Raw genomic sequence first — 20,188 nt, forward strand, 5'->3', positions numbered from 1 at the left:
TAGGGTCCCCTTCCGCACTGTAGAAGCTTTGTTCTTTCTCTCTTTGCCATAAATCTTGCTGCTGCTCACTCTTTGGGTTCATGCGGCCTTTATGAGCTGTAACACTCTCCACGAAGGTCTGCAGCTTCACTCCTGAAGCCAATGAGACCACAAACCCACTGAGAAGAATGAACAACTCCAGACGCGCTGCCTTTAAGAGCTGTAACACTCACCACGAAGGTCTGAAGCTTCACTCCTGACAGTGAGCTCACGAACCCACCAGAAGAAGAAGGTCCAGACACATCTGAACGTCTGGAGGAACAAACTCCGGCCACACCATCTTCAAGAACTGTAACACACCGCGAGGGTCCGCAGCTTCATTCTTGAAGTCAGTGAGACCAAGAACCCACCAATTCCGGAAACAATAACATGCAAATTCACTTATTTTGTACATTGACTTATTCTGTAAGTAGCCCTTTCCAAATGTCAACAAAAAATGGGTTTTTGTTTTGCAAATTATACCCAACTCAATAACACTCAGTGGCTTAATTTGCTTCATAGTTCAACTTAAAATAAGTTAGCGCTCATATAACTTGCTTTGTGAATATAAAATTCTTTAACTTTGTCTATCTTTTAACATAAAAGGCATTCAGAAGTATACCTCTTTTCAGACCAAAGCTCAAAATCTTTTGTATTTCTCCTCGATTTTGTATGACACCTCAATTAGCTCTATAACCTAGTTTCTTACTATCTTCTACACAAACTTCCACTAAAGCCAATTTAATTTTGCTTTCTTTCCATGGAACAATCTGTTTATTCTCAGCTGTTGCCCTGCAATACACCATTCCTTTTTTAAAAAAACAGGGATTTTTTCTCCTTTATCAATCAATGCATATCCATCAGCTTTCTCAAAATCCATCCCCTCTATACCTCCCTGCCTAAGAGCTGACATAATCATTCTATACTTCATTAATCTTCGCTAGAATATTTTGCTACCTTATACATGCACCATCTCATGCAGTCTTTTGATCAGGGACCCTTCTCCTACTTCATTTGTTGCTGCTTCTCCCTCATCCAGTATCATGTTTGGCACACAGTTAGTCATCAATATGATTAACTGAAAAGTGAAATGGCCTTAATAAAGATTCACACATCAAATGTTCACTGAGTGTGTAGTATGTGCAGGTCACGAAGTACAAAAACCCAAGAACAGTACAAAGACACAATACATTCTATAGAAATGTGTCTTTCTGCCAGTCACTTTACTCTTATTACATCAACAACATGGATTTTTCTCTGATTGACATTATTAATTGTGAGAAGCAGTTTTTCTCCAATGACATCAAAGTCTACTGAAAACAATTTTAGGCAATTACAACTAATATAAAAGCAATATCACCAACTTAAACTCCTCCCACCACGAAGGTAATACAACTATTTTCTTTTTTTAAAGATTTTAAAATTTATTTTGTTTTACTTTACTGTAAAGACTGGGTCTCGCTATGTTGCCCAGGCTGGTATCAAACTCCCGGACTCCAGTAATCCTCCTGCCTCAGCCTCCCAAAATGCTGGAATTGCAAACATGAGCCACCTTGGAGTGCAAAAACCCAAGAATAATAATGCTTTATTACTTACATTATCTCACAGATCTATTTGAAGAAGACATAGTCAACTACTCCCAAAGCCCATAAACATACAATTACTAAATAGCCATTAAGTCTAAAATCAGCAAAGGTTTATTGTAATTCTTTCCTGTAACTTCACCCAAAAGTCTTTGCCAAACTCCACAATAATCCAATAGTATGAAATGTATGCCTCCAGCCATTATGGAATAACTGGTAACAGATTTACCCTCAGATGGTAAGCAACTGCAAAACCACACAAAAATACATGACCGTTTCCAGACAGTGAACAACAATTAGTATAGATCTGTGTTCCCTGAAACAAGAAAACAAACTAGATTAAGGCCTATGACCACACTGGCTTTCTGCCTAGAGACATGTTCTAGATACCTTTGCCAACAGGGAAATTCAAAGCAGAATACAGCAGTTTTGCTAACTTGCAAAGAACGGAGTTTGGAACAGTGGAGGCGGCAAGAATTACTAGAATAATATACTAGAAAGGAGAAACTTAAGCAGAAAAAAGCTACAGATAAGTACATTGGGGTCTACTTGAGTCGTCAACTAAATACTAATCTACACATGCTTAGGGTGAAATTCCATAAAGTCAGACAAAAACATCTGCCAGGAGGTAAAATATGAACGACTCCGGGTTGACACTAAGCTCGGAGACAGATTATCTGAGTTCCAACCAGCCACAGTAGTGATATCTCTTTACACTCTAGGCAATAGGTACAGACCTTAGGAGGGCTAAATTTATCCTAGAATAAAGATTACTCTATAATGATCCCAACAGAGCTTAAAAACAGGTCTTGAATGGACAATATGATCCTCAGTTTAACATCTGTAACCAACAGCCAGAATGGAAAAGTCTCATAATTCATGCAGCATAAAGTATTCAGAAAGGCTTTGCCTCAGTAGTCGGGAAAATTAAATTAAGTGGTTACACTTAACAAAGATTAAAAGCAATACCTAAAAGTTAAAAAACACTTTCAAAGAACTTCAATACAGACCAGGAAAAAGTTCAAAAAATATCTACAGGCACCGGGGCTGGTGGTACGCACCTGCAGTCCCAGCTACTCTGGAGGCTGCAACAGAAGGATCACTTGAGCCCAAGAGTTGAATACTGCCATGGGCTATGATCAGGCTACTACTGCACTATTGCCCAGGCAACAGAGCAAGACCCCATCTCTTAAAAAAAAAAAAAAAGAACATAGGAATATAAAAATGTCCAGCACCCAACAAGGTACAACTTACAATGTTTTATTTTACATGCCTGATACGCATCAATTAATTAACAAGCAGGTTAAAAAAATTAAGGCAAGAAAATAGAGCCAGAAGGAGAGCTATCAATCAATCAATCAAAACCAACCCAGAAATGACAGGGTTGGTAGAATTAGGAGACTAGGACATTAAAAGTTATTATATATCTGTTCCATGTGTACTAAAAGCCAGAAGAAAGGTTAAGTATATTAAGTAATGACACAGAACAAAAAAGACCCAAGTTGAACATCTAGAAATAAAAAGTAGAAGGTTAGAAGTCCTCTACCTGACACACCTGTTGAATTATGAAGTTTTTTTGTCTGATGGATTCAGGCCCTATTCCTAGCCACGTGTGAGCTGAGTATTGTATTACTCCCTTCAATTCATTTTCGGTGGTTCTTCCGCAGCTTCCTGTACTTTCCTTACAGGCATGTATTGATCACTAGTCAGCTGAATTCTTGAAAAGAATTTCTACAGATCTGTGAAGTTCTGTCTCTTGCAGTTTTCTCCTCTCTGGTACTCTACCTTGTGAACTCTAGCTGCCTTGGCCCCCCAATCTCCCAGCTAGCTCCACCTCTTCAATACAGAGAAATCTCTAGGCTCCTTCTGGGTTCCACTGCTTTGTTCCACCCCTACAAACTCTCTCTAGGTGGGAGCTAGAGCAACTGCATGATCTCGCCTAATTTGTTTCCCATCCCTTGAGGATCAATGTCTTTTGCTGCTTGATGGCAAATGTCTTGAGAACTGTTGTTTCATTATTTTGTCCCATTCTTTAGTTGTCTTAGGTGAAAAGACCATCCCTGTTAATCCATCTTATCTGGAAACACTGTATTTTAAAGGGGGACTATGAACTAAATTAACTTTGTGACAGCACTAAATGCTGGAATTTTCTAAATATTAGACGTATTCAATATGTTATCCTAAAGCGAAGAAGCATAAATAGGATCTACGAATGAGAAGGAACTCATATGAAAACCAAGTATTACCACAGGAGAAACAAAGTATTTAAGAAATGCATATTATTGACAGGAATTGGGGACAGAGAAATTCTAGGTAGAAAATGGCAGGTCCCCAGTAAAACCTCACCCTCAAGCCAAAAAGTCTAAAACCGTGACCTAAAGTGAGAATTTATATCCCTGTTTTCCGGCTCAAATGTTGCCTTTTCCTAAACCACCCACAGCCCTGCCCCATCCCATCCTGTGCCTATGAAAACTCCAGACTCAGCTGGTAGACAAGACCACAGCTGGACATCGGAGAGAGGCGGCTTGACTTCAGAAGGACAGCTTGATGGCATTACTATACAGAAGAATCTGGTGGGAGATGGTTGAACTTCCCAGGGGAAGATTACCTACCCATCCTGTCCCCTTTCTTCCATTTCCGCTGAGAGCCACTTTAATTTGCAATAAAATCCCCTGCATTTACCATCCTTCAATTCATTCATGCAACCCCATTTTTCCTGGGCACCAGACAAGAGCTTAGGAGCCAGAAGTGTGGATATAAAAGGCTTTCACACTGGCCCTTTGCCCTCACTGGCAAAGGGCAGCCACCTTACACAAAAAGGCAAAGGGTCCACTACGCTGTTAACACTTAAGCTGTCCACGGACAGCAGAGCCAAAAGAGCACTGTAACACACCCTCTGGGGCTTCAATAGTCACAGTTACCCACTTCTGGACACTGCTGTGGGGCCTGCACAGAGTTCACTCCTGCTGTAGCTAAAGCATCTGGCCAGTTCTGGCACCCACCGATATGCACACTCCCTCCTACAAGGGGTAGAACGCAGTGGGTTCGAGTGAGTGGAGGTTGAGCCCTCTGACGCCAAAGTGGCCGGTTGGTTCCAGCACTCATTCACTCCAATTCCCACACCCGTTCACTTGCGCGCTCCCTTCCACAAAGAGTTAATAGTGGTGGGCTAGGGCCGGGTACGGTGGCTCACGCCTGTAATCCCAGCACTTCAGGAGGCCAAAGTGGGTGGATCACGAAGTCAGGAGATCAAGACCATTCTGGCTAACATAGTGAAACCCCGTCAATACTAAAAATACAAAATATTAGCTGGGCGTGGTGGCAGGCCCCTGTAGTCCCAGCTACTCGGGAGGCTAAGGCAGGAGAATGGCATGAACCCAGGAGGCGGAGCTTGCAGTGAGCTTGCAGTGAGCGCCACTGCACTCCAGTCTGGACAACAGAGACTTTGTCTCAAAAAGAAAAAAAAAACTGGTGGGCTGGGTAAAGGAGGCACCCCTGTTGCGAGTCCCACAAAGGAGTCAGGGAAATATCCTGCTTCATTATGTAATAGAAAAAAATGATCAACCAAGAAAGTTTACTTTCATGATAGCTGAATATCAACAGCATCCAAAGAATAAACAATATCCAGTAATCAGCAATAAAAACCCAATGTAAGAAAAACCCCATTTTAGAAAAGATACAAACTGAAAGATTTCTCTGAGAAAAAATAAATATACCCGAAAAGATACAACCAAGAGTGCAGCACATAACATATCCACGTCAAATATATGGAAGAAATTATTCACTTAAGAAGAAATGTTATACTTGCTTATCATTGGTGGCACTAGAATTCAGTCGAACATTACAAGATTTGCTGTAGACTGTACATGAACATAATAAAGGAAGAGAAGCAAAACAATAAGTAGAAGTCTTCAGGAGAAACAGAATACCTATAGAATAAATAAACATCTATGTTATCTCCATGATGGAAAAAAGAAAGCATAGAGAAGGAAAAATCTGTTAGATTTTAAAATAAAGAAGTACAAAAAAAGAGGCTAGGAATCACAGATTTTATTTTCAATCTGTAATGCTGAACAAAGTCAGTCATTTTTACCCACACTGTTAGGAAGAAAGAAGACTGTGAACTAAACTGAACATACCCTAGGTGAGGAAAGAAAAACAGTAAATGGCCCATTGAGTCTCATCTTCAAAGAAATACATCTTGTTCTAAAAAAGGAAACCACACACACATGCATACAAATACACACAAAATCACTTATGAAATGAAGAAGAAAACCAAAGTCATGGGAAAACATGTTTAACAGCTGACAAAAACAAACTTTCATCAGTGGTGAAATTAGTCACTTTTAAGAAAAAGAGGAAAGTACTGTGTTGATAATAAAAGGGCTATTTACTCATAAAAAGTGAAAGCTATAAACATGTTTAAAAAGCTAAGTATGACTCAGGCACTACTGAGTCTCGTAACACTGGTTGTCCTAAGGTCATTCTAGGTTTCCCCAAAGCTAGACTTCAAACAGGGAAATGCTTCAACCAAGAAAGTGAGCTTTCCACAGTGAAATAGGGTAAGGTAGGGGTGGGGACAGCCTAGAAGAGGCTGCTCACCATGAAGAATTTTACTATTGAAAATTTATCAACCTAAATATAGTATGGGGTATGCTGCTCATGGCTAAGGTAAAAAAGCAGTAAGGCAGGACCTCAATGTCTTCTAGCTATGGGCCAATGTTAAGAGAGAAAACACAAGAAGGATGAAAGTCTCAGAGGGAAAAAGCACACTGACAATGGTATATTGCTTCCTTTCCTTCTCTCCCTGTAGTGTTGATATTCTAAGTGACTCCAGTATATCAACGGAAGCTGCATTCTTTCTGTTTTGGCAAACAGAAAAATAGTTAAGGTAGGTGACAAATACTAACAAAAACTAGAGACTAAAATGGATTCTAGGAATAAGTGAAAAAAACAAAAAAGTCTGTTTTGTCCACTATCTCAACAAAAATGAATTCATCATTATAAGACTGTCAAACTCATATTTATTGGTTAGCAAATGTTTCCTATAATTATTCTGACAATTAACATTACTTTACAGTAAAATAAGTTATAACTAATTTATTCACTACTCCCCCTCCTTTGGTGAAGTTGTCTACATCATCAACATAAACTAGTACGAAATCAACTATATTAAATTTTGTCTAGTTTCTTACCAATTAAAAGGGTCTATTTATTTATTCATAATGGTCTAGGTAAATCTGTCCTAAATTTGTAAGTTCTATTTGACATTACAAAATCAATTCCCTTGTTTTCTTCCTCCTTCTCAAACCAGGCTAATATGCCAAAAATCACTAAAAACAATTTAAGTGATTTCTGTCATCCTTAATTCATAAATTTATACATATAAATAGCTGTGTAAAATCACCTAAAATAAAAAATAATCTGAAAATTATAAAGGAAAATTGTATCAGTATATATTACAATCAAGATGCTTTTATAGTCATTATCCTTTCAGTTAGTCTGAATTAAGAAGGCAAAATACCAAAATTTCTGTTACAATACCATCACTTTTTCTAAATTCCCATGGGACACAGTTTGAATTTCTAAATCCTTTTCGACTTCCTATACATTGTAACTGGTTGTTTTTCCAACCCCATCCCCAAAAGATTGGGCACACCATGAGAACAGAGCCTGTGTCTATTCACCCTTATATCCCTTAGTGGTTTCTAGCACACTACATTAACACATATTATATTTAGTATTTTCTACTCACCAATATCCCTTCTACCTATCTCACAAGGATATTGCAACGATCAAATAGTACAATATTTATGAGAGTATTGTGTTTGAAATATTGTGCGGATATCAGATGTATTTTATTTCGTTATTGTCTATGATTATTCTAAATCTTAGCTGGCAAGTAGTGATATGCTATAGAGAATGAGAACAGAACAAACGATCCTCCTGATAAGCATGAGTTTGATGGTCACTCCATTGCTTCCTTTATTCCACCCCCCATTCTATAGGTTCTAGACCCACTTACTCATGACCAAAGCTTTCATCACCCTCTACCCACATCATCCCAGCACTCTTCACCACACCACAAACATCATCTGGTGTTTTTTTGGTTTCTAGTACCAGCTGCCCTTCCAGCTCCCAATCTATAGTTTATAACCACTGGATGTTTTTGCTACTATCTCTAAGCTATTTATTAGTGGGTAAGAGAAAGAGGTAGAATCAACAGGTCAGGGGTCTTATGACCTAACACTATCCCTGTGATACTGAATAAATCATGTCTGTTTCTGTGCCTTTATAAAAACACCAATATAAATATGTCACACTGCCTTAGTTGCATTAATTTAGGTAGGATATGAGGAGCCCAGGATCTGGTTATCGTGCCTTTCAAGAACACATTCTGGTATTGAGAAACTAACCCTGAAACAGAAATGGAAGAGGCTTAGTACTAGTCCCAGCTCTAAACAGCAATTTACTATGTGATCTTGGAAATAACATATCATGTCCCTAGACTTCTAGATATTCTCCTATAATGAAGGAACTGGAATAAATTTTAAAGGTCTCCTCCAGATCTAAAATTCTGAGACGAGAGGCCTACACTGCCACCTTCCAGGGGCCATTAGAATTTTTCAGCTTGTATTTCAATCGACCTTTATCACTTGCTACTAAACATGCCAAAAACATTCTAATAATTAAATCAGACAAGATACCATTAGTATTTGAAAAAGTGGTATCTTACCTAGCTTTGAAAAAATGGTATCTTGTCTGGTTGAAGAAAAAGAATTTTTAGAAGAAAAAATTTTATATAATCTTTGTCAAAACATTCCTTTCCCATCCAAAAGTCCTTTTCCTTCATTATTATAAAATAAAGGTATTTTCCCATAATGCTTCAACATAAAATGTACAACGATTACACTGCACCTTGATTTACTGGAAACTAAAAAATACAGCTTATATTCACCAACAAACTCAAACAAAATTTACCTTCTTTTGGGTTTTTTTTTGTTTTTTTTTTTTTTTTTTTTTTTTTTTTTTTTTTTTTTTTTTTTTTTTGAGACAGAGTCTCCTTCACTGTCACCCAGGCTGTAGTACAGTGTGGGACATCAGCTCTCTGCAACCTCTGCCTCCCAGGAACAAGTGACTCTTCTGCCTCAGCCTCCCAAGTAGCTGGGATTACAGACATGCCACCACCATGCCTGGCTAATTTTTTGTATTTTTAGTAGAGACCAGATTTCACCATGTTGGTCAGGCTGGTCTTGAACTCCTGACCTCAAGTGATCCAGCCACCTTGGCCTCCTAAAATGCTGGGATTACAGGCAAGAACCACCATGCTCAGTGCAAAATTTACTTTCTAACACTGGTCCAGGACACCTACAGCACTTTATATTTATTATTTTTCTTAATTTAAAAATGGTTTTAGATTAACAGAAAAGTTGCAGATGGTACAGACAGTTTCTATATACCGTGTACCAAGATTCCCCTATTGTTAAAACCTCACACTGCCCTGGTACATTTGTCACAATTAACAAAACAATGTTATTATTCATTAAACTCCATAATTTATTCAAATAAATCCAAAAATAATTTCCAGCCAGGTGCAGTGGTGTTCACACCTGCAATCCCAGCACTTTGGGAGGCCAAGGAAGGAGGACTGCTTGAGCCCAGGAGTTTGAGACCAGCCTGGGCCATGCAGGGAGACTCTATACCGACAAAAATTAAAAAATTAGCCAGTCATGGTGGCAGATATCTATGGTCCCAACTACTCGGAAGGCTGAGGTGGGACGATTGCTTGAGCCTGTGAGGTTAAGGCTGCAGTGAGCCAAGAATTCACCCCCACAGTGAGCCAAAATTGCACCACTGCACTCCAGCCTGGGCAACAGAGCGAGACCCTGTCTCTCCACAAAAAAAAAAAAAAAAAATCCAAAACAAAAAGCAAAACTTTTTTTTTTTTTTTTTGAGACGGAGTCTCGCTCTGCCCAGGCTGGAGTGCTGTGGCCGGATCTCAGCTCACTGCAAGCTCCGCCTCCCGGGTTCACGCCATTCTCCTGCCTCAGCCTCCCGGGTAGCTGGGACTACAGGCGCCCGCCACCTCGCCCGGCTAGTTTTTTGTAGTTTTTTAGTAGAGACGGGGTTTCACCGTGTTAGCCAGGGTGGTCTCGATCTCCTGACCTCGTGATCCGCCCGTCTCGGCCTCCCAAAGTGCTGGGATTACAGGCTTGAGCCACCGCGCCCGGCCAGAGCAAAACTTTTTTTAAAAAAGATGAGAACATACAACATAATGAAAGAAATATAAATAGAATATATGCAGAAGATATAATAATTGTCTGAAGTAAGATTAAGCATATCAATGTCAATAATAAATTCAAAGAGCTTAACTCTTCTATTGAAACAAGACTTTCAGATTGGCTCAGAAAGTAAAACCAATAGTATGCTATATACAAGGGCATTCACCTAAAACAAAGTAATTAAGAAATATAAAAGGGAAAAAAGAGAAACAAAGGTATAAAAGGCAAATATGGCCAGGTACGGTGGTTCACGCCTGTAATTGCGACATTTTGGGAGGCCAAGGCGGGCAGATCACTTCAGGTCAGGAGTTTGAGACCATCCTGGCCAACACGGTGAAACCCTGTCTCTACCAAAAATACAAAAATTAAACTGGGTGTGCTGGTGGGCGCCTGTAACCCCAGCTACTCGGAAGACTGAGGCAGGACAATCACTTGAACCTGGGAGGCAGAAGTTGCAATGAGCCAAGATCGCAACATTGTACTTCAGCCAGGGAGACACAACAACAATCCGTCTCAAAAAAAAAAAAGAAAACAAGAAAATACAATCAAAAAGAAAACACGGGTTATGATCTTAATACCTCACAATGTAAAATTCAGGCCAAAAAGCATCTAACAAGACAAAGGAGGACACTTCTTTACGCTGAAGGCCAAATTAACAATGAGGAAGAAAATTCAGTTATGAATATCTATTAACCAAAGAGCATGGTCACAACCTTGCAAAGCAAAAATCTATAGTAGATGCATGGAGAAATTAATGGAAACAGAATAACAGCAGGTAAAGCAATAGACGACCTAAGTAACACAATCAATAAGGTAGATTTTACTATATTGTATTTATTATATTGAGTTTTATATTCTGATAGAGAATACAACCCCATTTCAAGTAGACACAGACTAATTCACAAAAATTGGCCATATATAAGGTCATAAATCTCAATAAGTTCAAAAGTAGAAATAACACAAACTACCTATGAATACACACACAATGCAATGCATCCAGAACTGTAAGAAAATAAACTTCTGTTGTTTAATATCATCCAATCTGTTGTATTTTGTTATGGAAGACTAATACAATTACAGACCAATATCTTCCATGAACAAACATACAAAAATACTTTAACAAAATATCAGCTAATAATATTATAATATAATAAAATCTGGCAATATAGTAGTTCCCCCTTATTCACAGGGGTCCAAGACCCCCAGTGAATGCCCAAAACTGCATGCTCTTGTTGCCCAGACTGGAGTGCAACGGTGCAATCTTGGTTCACTGCAACCTCCGCCTCCCGGGTTCAAGCGATTCTCCTGCCTCAGCCTCCTGAATAGCTGGGATTACAGGAGTACGCCACCACGCCTGAATAATTTTTGTATTTTTAGTAGAAACACGGTTTCACCATGTTAGCCAGGCTGGTCTCACACTCCTGATGTCAGGTGATCCACTTGCCTCAGCCTCCCAAAGTGCTGGGATTATAGGCAAGAGTCACCATACCCAGCCCACCATGTTTTTTTCTATACATACACACTGTACAACATGGATACAATGGACAAAGGGATAATTCAATCCTGGGCAGGGCGGCACGAAATTTCATCATGCTACTCAGAATAGAGTGAAATTTAAATTTAAAATGTATGAATGGTTTATTTCTGAAATTTTCCATGTCATATTTTCAGACTTCAGCTGATCACAGGTAACTAAAACCATGGAAAGCAAAACTGCATATGAGAAGAGACTACTACATTAAGCATTTATCCTGGCTTTTTAGAAGGAGCTGTAATATACTCTCAATTGACAAGGAAAAGCTACTTATTATAGAAGAGTAATAAATACTGAAGAAAATATTACAATTTTTAAAATCATCATTTTGTAACTCCCAATTAATTAATTCAAGCAAGTATCATCAATGAATGTTCAAAACATTACGTAAAGGATAGTTAGGGAACAGACTTTTAGGAGAGTGTCAAAGTAGCCTCCCATAATTTTACTTGCTAAATTGCAAAGAGATAAATGTTCCTTTACAATGGAGAGATCTAGTGGGTCACCATAGTAACCAAGTTATCAAACTTAACATCCCCACCAGTGGAGAAATGACTTTACGTGCTTTGTAATACCACAGTATCATCTACAAAGTGTCTTGCCCAAAACTGTTTAATGCAAATGAAGCAAGCCTATCTTCCATCCACAAGTATATAAGAAACAGAAAAACCACAAGAAAATAAATCCAGAATGTGTGACATTATATGAAACAATCAGCCTAGTCTCTTCGAAAAATAAATCTCATGAGTTACAAAAATTAGGGTGACTTCTCCAGAGCACAATAAACTGAAGATCCTTAACGACCAAATGCAATGTATGAGACTTGATCAGATCCTGTTTGAAAAATACACATTTAAAAGATGTTCAGGGAGGCTGGGTGGCTCACGCCTGTAATCCCCACACTTTGAAAGGCCAAGACGGATGGATCACCTGAGGTCAGGAGTTCGAGACCAGCCTGGCTGACGTTGCAAAACCCTGTCTCTACTAAAAAATATAAAACCTAGCTGGGCGTGATGGCACGCGCCTATAATCCCAGCTACTCGGGAGGCTGAGGCAGGAGAATCACTTGAACCTGGGAAGCAGAGGTTGTGGTGAGCCAAGATCATGCCACTGCATTCCAGCCTTGGCAACAGAGCAAGACTCTGTGTCAAAAAATATAAATAAATAAATAAATATATAAATATATATTAAAAGATGTTCAGGGATAACTAAAGAAATCTGAATTATTGTTCAATGATATTAGGAAATTATTACTTTTCTTAGCTGTGATGATGATATCCTGGTTACAAAAGAATGTCCTATTTTCAAGTGATGTATGCTGGAGTATTTAGGGATGAATCACATTTTCGACTTTTTTCAAATAGTTCAGCAAAAAAAAGTGTGACATATATATACAAAGAGACAGACATAAAGACAATAAAGTGGCCGGGTGCCATGGCTCATGACTGTAATCCCAGCATTTGAGAGGCCAAGGCGGGTGGATCACTTGAGGTCAAGAGTTCGAGACCAGCCTGACCAACATGGTGAAACCCCATCTCTACTAAATACAAAAAATAAGTCAGGCGTGGTGGTGCATGTCTGTAATCCCAGCTACTTGGGAAGCTGAGGCAGAAAAATCACTTGAACCCGGAGTCGGAGGTTGTAGTGAGCCGAGATTGCACAATTGCACTCCAGCCTGGGCAACAAGAGCAAAACTCCATCAAGAAGAGGAGAGAGCAGAGAGAGAAGAGAGGAGAGAAGAGAACTTGGTACACAGTTACTACTCTTTCCATTTTTCTTTCAAAGGAGGGGAGGGGAGGGGAGGGAAGGAGGAGGAAGAGGGGGAAGAGACAACTGGGTATACAGTTAGTACTCTTTCCATTTTTCTTTCCTCATTTCATCCTGGTCTGAAAAATAATGTCCTTATTTTATAGTTGAGAAAACTGAGGATCAGTGAGATAAGTAACTTCTCTCACGTAGTTCAATGTCAAAACCAAGACCAAGATCCAAATCCACTGCGCTACAGCCTGGGCAACAAAGCAAGACCACATCTTAAAAGGGAAAAAAAAATCTCCTATCTTTAATTCATAGCTCTGGGTTTTCTTTACGCCATGAAGTTACTGGCCAATCTTACATAAATTATATTATAAAACAAGCACCCTCAGGAAGAAAGGTTAAACTGAGGAAAGAAATAACAAAGTTAGTTCAAATAATTAGGAAAAAAGTTTTTAAGCCTATGTAACATACAGTAAGAAAATATCCTCTAGATATATTTCAGTTTTTTTGGTTTTTCGGGTTTTTTTGAGACAGAGTCTCACTGTCACCCAGGCGAGAGTGTAGTGGCACGAACACAGCTCACTGCAACTTCTAATTCCTGGGCTCAAGTGATCCTCCCACCTCAGCCTCCAGAGGACTTAGGACTACAGGCGCATGTCACCACACCAATTTTTTAATTTTTGGTGGAGACAGGATCTTACTCTATTGTCCTAGCTAGAATACTGTGGCGTGGTCATCGTTCACTGCAACCTCAAATTACTGGCCTCAAGTGATCCTTCCATCCTGGCCTCCCAAAGTGCTGGGATTATAGGCATGAGCTACTGAGCCCAGTATAGTCGTTCTTAAAAACGTCGAAAAATCATTTTATAACCAAGTATATATTCCATTTATACAATCTTTTTAAGTAGAATATATACCAATGAATGCCACCGCTTCTTTGATTTGCAAACAGAATATCAAAGTAAAGTCCTTAAGGTTGAAGTTACTACTAATTGCTAACCAATTTTCCTTTTGTAGGACCCAGATACTCAATCTCACATATATTGTTTTTAAGTTGATTTCAAGTTGTTGTTGCCTATGATAAAATAAGAGATATGTAAGTCATATTCTACTAAAAATATCCTGGATTATGTGAATCATAACTTTGCCATTCAATTTTTATTATATCCTGAACTTTAACCCCACCAAGTCAGAAATAATAAAACTAAAGTTCATCTTGGGAGAGGGGAGAGACAGCTAAGATGATACTCATTTCTCCCCCTTTCTTAATCAGCCCTCAAACTAAATGATCAAACACAGTGTTCCCCAATATTTTTGGCACTAGGGACCAGATTCATGGAAGACAATTTTTCCACAGACCTGGGGGACAGGAGGAGGGGTGGTTTTGGGATGATTCAAGCACATTCCATTTATTGTATACTTTATTTTTTATTATTACATTGTAATATGTAATGAAATAATTTTACAACTCACCATAATGGAGAATCAGTGGGAGCCCTGAGCTTATTTTCCTGCAACTAGATGGTCCCATCTGGGGATGACAGGAGACAGTAACACATCATCAGACTTTTAGATTCTCATAAGGAGTGCACAATCTAGATCCCTTGCATGTGTGTTTCACAACAGGGTTCATGCCCCTATGAGAATCTAATGCCATCATTGATAACAGGAGGCAGAGCTCGGGCAGTAATGTGAGCAATGGGGAGCGACTGTAAATACAGATGAAGCTACGCTTGTTCACCCACTGCTCACTTCCTGCTGTACAGCTCAGTTCCTAACAGGCCACAGACTGTGATACCAGAATTAGGGACCCCGATCTAACAGATACTATTAAAATTCTACTGTTGGTGAAACATACAATGTCCTTTATTTTTACTTTTCCCAAACTGGCAAAACACTTTTTCTTAAAGCTAATTCACAAAATGTTCAAATGCAAAAGAAGAAAAAAAGGTTAAAATTCCAAGAGTTGGCAAAACAGTTTCTACTGAATGACAGCTTAAGATTATAGACAATATTCTATTTTTATGATGATGTTCATCTCTCATGATCCAAATTAATAAATTCTCTATCTTCTTTACCCTACACTACCACAAACTTTGAAAACAATACCACCACATCAACTAAAAAGACATTCATACCATTTTATTTCCTTTCAGGCTAAGCAATTCATTCAATTTTTATAATTTTAAGTTGTTTCTTTTAAAAGACTAAAATATGCTTGTATCACGTCTTTGTCAGGGCAAATCTCAGGTGAGACAAAAAGATTTAATTCATGAAATTAGCTACAATTCAATATTGTAAGAGATGCTTACCTTGGATGCTAAGACCACATTCAGGGTTCATGGTCTGGGAAGATCACAATAAAAATCTTAACCATGATTCTTCTAGTGCCTCAATATACTCAAAGGTCAAAGAATTTTTACTAAATGTGCCTCTATGAAAAAAAAAAAAAAAAAAGGATGGTTCTTAAGTGTGTCTCAGAGCAGAAGACCAGTCAATTCTTGAAAGAAGGAACAGGAGGAATTTATTCTTTAAAATAAGTACTTTCTAAAGAAGCCCACATACACTTCCTTTGCCCTTGCTTAGTCAGAGTCCCATAAGATACGCACTTAAAACCAAATGATAATTCAAACCCAAAAACTAAAACTCTTTTAGATAAGGGACAGAACACCTATGGGAAGTGGGTTTACAACCCAGTTAACAATGGTCTTACAAGCACACACTGGTCAAGTCTAGCAGGCAGTATGACCTTAAGTTTGTGCTATAACTTCCTAAACCATGATTTGATCTCAGATTCCTAAAATAACATAATAGTAATTTTCCAGAGGTGAGGTCACCAAGATGGCAAAGTAAGACATACCAGCCTTCATTTTTCCATTAAAAAAAAGAGAGAACTATCCACACAAACCAAATAGCCCAGAGAGAACTTACCAGCCCATCAAAGAATCTACAGAAACACAATGCAGCAACAAAACAGAGACATAGAAAGGATCACTGGTAAGTTCAACACATCTGAGATGCCATGAGATAGCTAGGAACAAAGAAGAAAGGCAGAGGCTACTGGTATAAGACACATGGCAGGAACCACTGTGCTTCTCAGTGGGATACTCTGCAGAGGACACTAGCATCTCTTGCAACTGAGGAACCAACAGCCATTTCCACTTGGGAAGACAAAGAGGTGGTTGGTTACACACCTCACCTCACCCAAGAAGGGGCCAAAGTTAAGCCACTTCACAAAGGAAGCCACCACTTTTCCCAACCCCTGCACATGCCCCGAACTCAGAAACACAGCTTCCTCATAAAAATCCACAATCCAGACCCAGGTTCTGTGGCTGCAATGTGACCACCCACATCTCTAACACTCATACTATTGGCATAGCAAGGTGGTTCACACTGTGGAACCCTAGAGCCAAGCTCTCATTGCAAGTGCCCATGCTCTGCACACCAGCCCAGCTGCCATAAAGAACTAAGCCCTACCAGCTCAGAGCTCCACTAACTCTGAGCAAGCCTACGCTCCTGTTCTTTGCTCCCCAGCTGAATTACAAGCATACAAGCATCTATATCTCGCACAGTGTTACTAACACAGGAGCAGGGGTACCTGCAACTCAGCCAACGGTGTCTTACTGCTCCAGATCCCAGAGCCACAGACCCTTCACTCACACTTGTGCTTCAGGCCACAGCTCCATGACTGATCCATTAAATATAAGGCAATAAGAAACATGAAAAACCGAAGAGACTGTATTAGTCCGTTTTCACCCTGCTACAAAGTTCCTACCTGAGACTGGGTAATTTATAAAGGAAAGAGGTTTAATTGACTTACAGTTCCTCATGGCTGGGGAGGCTTCAGGGAACTTACAATCATGGCAGAAGGCAAAGAGGAAGCAAGGCACATCTTCATAAGGCAGAAGGAGAGAGAGAGACAGTGCGCACTCAAGGGAAACTGCCACTTTTAAACCATCAGCTCTCATGAGAACTCCCTCACCATCACGAGAACAGCATGGGGGAAATTGCCCCCGTGATCTAATCACCTCCACCAGGTCCCTCCCACTACACATGAGGATTACAATTCAAATTAAATTTGGGTGGGGACACAGAGCCAAACCATGTCAGAGACATACCACCACCAAAAGAACATAATAATGTTGAGATATTACTATATCCGGCTCCAAAGAAATACTAGTATAGGCCAGGCACAGGGGCTCACACCTGTAATCCCAACACTTTGGGAAGTCAAGGCATGCCAATCGCTTGAGCTCAGGAGTTTGAGACCAGCCTGGGCAACACAGTGAAACCCTGTCTGTGCTAAAAATAACAAAAATTAGCCAGGTGTGGTGGCACATGCCTGTAGTTTCAGCTACTTGGGAAGCTGAGGTGGGAGGATTGCTTGAACCCAGGAGGTCAAGGCTGCAGAGAGCCATGAGCATGCCACCGTGCTCCAGCTGAGGCAACAGAACCAGACACTGTCAAAAAAAGAAGGAGGGAAGGGAAGAAAAGGGAAGGGAAGAGAAGGGAGGGAAGGGAGGGGAGGGGAGGGGAGGAGGGAAGGAAGGGAGAAGAAAGGGGAGAGGAGAGGAGAGAAAGGAAATATAAAAACTGCCCAACAACACATTTAAAATAATTGCTTTAAAGTTCAGCAAACTTCAAAGTAGAACTGACCAAATATAAGAAAAAAATCCATGAACTTGCAAACAGGCTATTTGAAAATATACACCCAGAAGGGAAAAAAGGGAAAAACATGAAAAAAAAAATAAAGAAAGGTCACAAGATTTATAGGATAGCATAGAGAAAATTTTCAGATTATAAGAGTTGAAGAAAGAGAAGAGACAGACAAAGGGGCAGAAAGTTGATTTAAAGAAACAACAGCAGAGTCAGGTGTGGTGGTATGTGCCTGCAGTCCCAGTTACTCAAGAAGCTGAGGCTGGAGAGATTGCTTGAGCACAGGAGTTCAAGTCCAGCTTGGGCAACATAGCAAAACTCTGCCTGAAAGGTAAAGAAAGGAAAGGGAAACAGAAAGGGAAGAAAAGTAGAAAACTTTCCAAATCTGGGGAAAGATACAAACATTGGCAGGACATAGTGGTACATAATCCCGGCACTTTGGGAGGCCAAAGTGAGAGCAACATACTAAGACCTCACTCTCTACGGGGAAAAAAAAAAAAAAAAAAAACAATTTGCCAGTGTGGTGACATGTGTCTGTAGTCCCAGCTACTCAGGAGGAAGTGGGAAAACTGCTTGAACACAGGAGTTGGAGGCTTCAGTAAGCTATGATTGCACCACTGCACTCCAGCCTGAGTGACAGAGTGAGACCCTGTCTCTTTAAAGAAAAAAAGTAAATATCCAGGTACAGGAAAGTCAAAGTTCTGTAATCAAATTCAATCCAACCAAAACTGCAAAATACTTTGAACTCAAACTGTCAAAAATCAAAGACAAACAGGTTCCTGAAAACAGCAAGAGAAAAGAAGCAAATTCCATATGAGCGAGCTTCAATATGGCTAGCAGCAGATTTCTCTGCAAAAGTGTACAGGTCAGGAGACAGTGGGATGATATACTCAAAGGGCCGATGGGGGGAAAAAACTGCTAACCAAGAATACTTTACCTGGCAAAGCTGTCCAGAAATAAAGAGAATTTCACAAACAAAAGCTCGTTGCTGTTAGGTTCTTTTGGTGGTGGTATGTCTCATCACCAAAATATCTTTATAGGATAGCATAGAGAAAATTTTCAGATTATAAGAGTTGAAGAAAGAGAAGAGACAAAGGGGCTAGACTAGACTAGACTTGTCTTACAAGAAATGCTAAAAGGAGTTGTTCAAAATGAAAGAAAAATATTAGTAACACGAAAACATATGAAAGTAAAAAACTCATTGGTAAAAGTAAGCACAGAGTCAAAATAAGAATACGCAAATACTATAATGATGCCGGGTAAATCACTTATGTCATTAGTGTGAGGTAAAAAGACAAAACTCACGGTGGCTCAAGCTTGTAATCCCAGCACTTTGGGAGGCCGAGACGGGCGGATCACGAGGTCAGGAGATCGAGACCATCCTGGCTAACACAGTGAAACCCCGTCTCTACTAAAAATACAAAAACTAGCCGGGCGAGGTGGCGGGCGCCTGTAGTCCCAGCTACTCGGGAGGCTGAGGCAGGAGAATGGCGTAAACCCGGGAGGCGGAGCTTGCAGTGAGCTGAGATCCATCCACTGCACTCCAGTCCGGGCGACAGAGCCAGACTCCGCCTCAAAAAAAAAAAAAAAAAGACAAAACTATGGCCGGGCACAGTGGCTCACTCCTGTAATCCCAGCACTTTGGCAGGCCGAGGCGGGCAAATCACCTGAGGTCAGGAGATCGAGACCTCCTGGCTAACAGGGTGAAACAACATCTCCACTAAAAATACAAAAAATTAGCAGGGCATGGTGGTACACGCCTGTAGTCCCAGATACTCGGGAAGGCTGAGGCAGGAGAATCGCTTGAACCCAGGAGGTGGAAGTTGCAGTGAGCTGAGATCACGCCACTGCACTCCAGCCTGGGCCAGAGAGAAACTCCATCTAAAAAAAAAAAGAATTAAAAAAAAAAAAAGACAAAACTATTATAATAGCTACAAGAATTGTTAAGAGATAAACAATATAAAAAGATGTAAACTGTGACATCAAAAACATTAAATGGAGGTATTAAAAAGCAGAGGGTTTTTTTATGTGATCAAAGTTAAGTTGTTATTAGCTTCAACTAGCCAGTTATGAATACAAGGTGTTCCATGTAAGCCTCATGGTAACCAAATAACAAAAACCTATAGTAGATATACAAAAGACAAGAAGTAAAGCATCGAAGCATACCATAGAGGAAAGCACCTTAATCACAAAGGAAGACAGCAGGAGAGGAAGAAAGAAACAAAGGATCTACAGAGCAAACAGAAAATAATTAACAAAGTAACAGTAGTAAGTTCTTACCTATCAGTAATTACCATGAATGTAAATGTATTAAATTCTCCAATCAAAAGACACAGAGTAGCTGAATAGATTTAAAAAGA

General features: G+C 39.7%; 1 protein-coding gene across 9 annotated transcripts in view; it reads right to left on the reverse strand.

Moving 5' to 3' along the window:
- The window catches only part of FUT8 (fucosyltransferase 8), a 331,654-nt gene that overhangs the window by 270,873 nt on the left and 40,593 nt on the right, over positions 1 to 20,188 (reverse strand). Inside the window, exon 1 of one of the 9 annotated variants that reach the window (XM_023232584.2) lies at positions 213 to 230. The exons of the other annotated variants lie outside the window; for them this stretch is intronic. The gene's annotated coding sequence lies outside the window, so the exon portion shown is untranslated. Of the gene's footprint in view, positions 1 to 212; positions 231 to 20,188 lie in introns of those variants that run through there. 9 annotated transcript variants of the gene reach the window in all.

This window comes from Piliocolobus tephrosceles, chromosome 6 (genome assembly GCF_002776525.5).
Source record: "Piliocolobus tephrosceles isolate RC106 chromosome 6, ASM277652v3, whole genome shotgun sequence".
Lineage (NCBI taxonomy): Eukaryota > Metazoa > Chordata > Mammalia > Primates > Cercopithecidae > Piliocolobus > Piliocolobus tephrosceles.